This window comes from Hevea brasiliensis, chromosome 9 (assembly GCF_030052815.1).
Source record: "Hevea brasiliensis isolate MT/VB/25A 57/8 chromosome 9, ASM3005281v1, whole genome shotgun sequence".
Taxonomy (NCBI): Eukaryota; Viridiplantae; Streptophyta; class Magnoliopsida; order Malpighiales; family Euphorbiaceae; genus Hevea; species Hevea brasiliensis.
The window spans coordinates 43,182,733-43,186,994 of record NC_079501.1 but is presented as its reverse complement, the minus strand read 5'-3'; the positions used below and the strand labels follow the sequence as shown (position 1 = coordinate 43,186,994).

Here is a 4,262-nt window from a genome sequence, read left to right as displayed (position 1 = left end):
CTTGGCCTTGTGCCTAATATTTATTACAGCTCATTAGCTGTTTTGTTACACACCGAGAGATACATATGTGACCGATGGTGTGACGGCCTGAGGTACTTGATACCCAGTGCCAGTTTACCCGTTTATCTAGTCCAGTCATCCAGTATAGGTTACTTGGGCAGCCAAAAAAATGAAAGTGAATAAATTTAATGAAATTATGAATATAATGAATACAAAATAAATATGATTACAAATAATGATAAAAAAAATTATATGCATAAGACATCAGAACATGCATTACATATTTATTTTCTGTTATTTCTTTTTATTCTATTATTGTCACCACTAAGCATTATTGCTTAGCGCGTTGCTTTTGCCACGCGTAGGTTTTGGAGAGACCGATAGAGAGCCTAGTAGACTACAGACTGGGTGAGATCATCTGCAGCTCTGCATAGTGTCCGTGTCACCTCACCGACGTCAGTGCATTGGTAGGACACTAGGTTTCATTTTGGGTATTTTGTATTTACTTTTTATTTTCTCATATATAATTGAAACTTATATAATGTATTTTGGTATTAATGTAAATAGTAAAAATTGTGTTTATGAATGAAAAAGTGAATATTTGTTTATGACTTTTACATGAATATCATATGAGATGAATGATTGAGAAATGGAAATGTTGTTGAAAATATTGAGATTTTGTTGATGAAATAGAGTTTGGGATTGATTGAAAATTTTGGAAGTGTTTTTCACAGGTTCCAAAGAACTATTTTCTCCATTTTTAGCCGGTACTCTGCCAAATTTTCTGTAAAATTTGCGGAATCTCAAATAAATTTATGATTTCAATAAATGACTTAAATGAATTATACTTTACTTCATAACTATGAAAGAAATAAATTAGGAAGAATAAAAATGATTAAAACAAAATAGGGTATTTCGGTACACTGTGACATATCTTACTCTGCTATACTGTAGATGGATAAGGGGTGTCACATTCTGCCAGAAGGAATCCAGAGAACTGAGGAAGAAACAAAGTGCACGGGCCGTATAATTTGACCCGTGTAAATCCTGGAGACTTGTGTAACTTTCTATGCCAATGCGAGACAGACCCACTCAGCTCCAGTAAGTTACACAGCCCTGGGCCGTGTAGTGATACACGGGTCGTGTATCCGTTGATAGTCAGATTTCTTATTTTGCTCCAGTTGCAATTTTTGACAGAGACTCTAAAAACCTAACCCTAGACCATTTATTATAAATAGAAGAGATAGCAGCCGACTCAGAGATCATTCAGACGCCTCCAAAATCATTCAGCAACCTCTCCATTCATCTTTGAGAATTCTTCTTTATTTTTCCTTTATTTTTCTATAAGCCATGAGTGACTAAGTTTTTAATTCAATTCAAGGGATTCAAGTTCTTATGTGTGATTTGTGAGACCAGGTTCTTAATTTTATTTATGTCTTTTTAAATATCTATTGTTTTTTGATTTAATTGTTTTTGATCTGTTGAATGATTTGCTAAAAAGGCCTATTAGTTGATTGTTTAATGAGATCAATTGCTAGTTCATCTTCATAATCCGTAATTATTGTGTATGATTGAACATGAGTAGCAATTAGGTTTTATTGATTATGATCCCAGTTTTCGATAATAACCTAAGGAAATAATAGGGTGGATTAAATGATTTATGCTTCATAAATTTTTGTTCAGCTTAACTACTTTTTTTTTAAAGCGATTATTTAATTTGATGAGGATTGCTTAATACCAACTTAGTTAATAATTAGAGTCAATAAGAGTGCTGGGCTCGAATTGATGAGTATAGGGAAGTTAGGGGTTTACCTCGCTGTTTGATAAATCTACGTTAAGTATTCAATAAGATAAATTATATTTCTTTTGTCTATGATCAAATCAATGCATTGAAATACGAATTACCTTGGACTGAAGTTTGTTTAAATTGAGATTTTCCTATTTAGTTCTTGAATTTTTGATTTCTTCTGATTTTGTGTTACAAACCCCCCCCCCCTAATCTTTGTTTCTTTCGTTTTCCATTATACACAAGTGCACAAAAATTAATAATTCAGTCTCTAGGGTTTGACTTTGATTTACCACTTGCTGCAGAAAATATTTCATTACTGGTAATTTCAGTTAATTTAATTTATGATGGATTTGACACCCACCAAGAATTTTGCATCGTTACTGGGGACTGAAGTTTATTGAAATTCGTGTTTTTAGTGTTAGGGTATTTTTGTTATTAACTTTGTTTTGTGGAGTGTTGTTGTTTTCAGATTTTTGAAAAAAAAAAAAATTTTATGGTGCTACTATTCATTAAGAATTTTGGAGGGCGGCCCATACCTATTTTGAAGGAAATGATGCTCTAATCAAGACTGATCAATCCATATGATTCCTTGGCCCCACCCTCTTAAGGCCAAATTCCATCGTTTTCTAGGGTTTTGAGGCATTTTTCTGTTTTTAATTTGATTTCTTTTTGTTTATGACAAGAACTTCTCAATCTAGTGAGTTGATCTTTGATCCAGAAGTAGAAAAATAACTAAACAGTTGAAAAAATTGGCTAAGCAGGCTAGGCAGATTCCAAGTACATCTGAAGGAGTCCAATCTCCAAGGGAGTTAAGTTCAGATTCGGATTCATATTCAAATTCTGAAAACAAAACCATGGCTGCTAGGACTTTGAAAGAGTTGGCTACTCCTGATCTAAACCAACAGCCTTTGTGTATCCAATACCCTGCTTTAAATGTTGCTTTTAAATTGAAATCTAGACTAATCCATTTGTTGCCTAAGTTTCATGGCCTTGCAGGTGAGGATCCACATAAGCATTTAAAAGAATTTCATGTTGTGTGTTCCAGCATGAAACCTCAAGCAGTTTTAGAGGATCAAATCAAGCTTCGAGCTTTTCCCTTCTCACTGTAAGGCACAGCTAAGGATTGGTTGTATTACCTTCCTTCCGGATCTGTCAACTCATAGAATGGGATGAAGCAGATATTTTTGGAGAAGTATTTTCTTGCTTCCCATGCTGCCAATATAAGAAAAGAAATTTGTGGAATTTGGCAGTACAGTGGAGAGAGCTTGTATGAGTATTGGGAGCGATTTAAGAAACTGTGTGCAAGCTGTCCCCATCATCAAATAAGTGAGCAGCCTTTGAATCAGTATTTCTATGAAGGACTTCTACCAATGGACCACAATATGATAGATGCTGCTAGAGGAGGAGCTTTGGTTGACAAAACACCAGAAGAGGCAAGGAGGCTGATTGCTAACATGGCAGCAAATTCTCAGCAGTTTGGAATGAGAATGGATCACACACCTATGAAGGTTAATGAGGTAAGTATATCTAACCTTAAGAAACAAATTTCTGATTTAACTTCTTTAGTGAGGCATTTAGCTGTAGGGAACATGCAAACTGTTAAGGTATGTGGAATTTGTTCGGGTTCGGGTCATGCTATTGATATGTGTCCTGCATTACAAGAGGATGAATCAATGCAACATGCTAATGCAGTAGGACTTTATGGATAGCCACAACATAGGTATGATCCATATTCAAGTACTTATAATCCAGGATGGCGAGATCATCCCAATCTAAGTTATGGGAATCAACCAGTGCAAAACTGATACCAGCAGCAAAGACCACAAGTGAATCAACCACCTCCACCTCCACCTCCACCTCCCTCAAATCAATGTATGTCACTTGATGAAATTGTTAAGGCTTTGGCTAACTATACACAATAGTTTCAATAAGAGACTAGAAATAGCATTGAAAACATAGAGAGGCAGATTGGTTAGTTGGCCTCATCTGTGAGTAAGTTGGAAGCTCAAGGTTCCGGAAAGCTCCCATCACAAATAGTCATGAACCCCAAATAAAATACAAGTGCTATACTATTGCAGAGTGGGAAAGAAGTTGATAATTAGACTCCACATGAGCCAATAAAAAAAAAAAAGCAAGGAGCAAAAGAGTCTGAAGTTCCTGAAGTTAAGGTAAATACTGAACCTAAACTGAATAAGGTTAATAATTCTGTTCTTCCTCCATTCCCATGCAGGTTGGCCAAGACGAAGAAAGAAGAACAAGAGAAAGAAATTTTGGAGACCTTCAGGAAGGTAGAGGTGAATATACCTTTACTTGATGCGATCAAACAAGTTCCCAAGTATGTTAAATTCCTTAAGGAACTATGCACTACAAAGCGCAAGTTGAGGAATAATGAGAAGATCAGTGTGGGGGAAAATGTATCAGCATTAATTCAGCAAAAATTACCCCCTAAGTTTAAGGATTCAGGTTCATTTTC

General features: G+C 35.4%; 1 non-coding gene across 1 annotated transcript; it reads right to left on the bottom strand.

The window, feature by feature from the left end:
• Positions 1-3,006: 3,006 nt before the first annotated feature.
• Positions 3,007-3,113, bottom strand: LOC131183490 (small nucleolar RNA R71). The gene has a single exon (XR_009151544.1). It is a non-coding gene; the product is annotated as a small nucleolar RNA R71 (small nucleolar RNA).
• Positions 3,114-4,262: the final 1,149 nt, after the last annotated feature.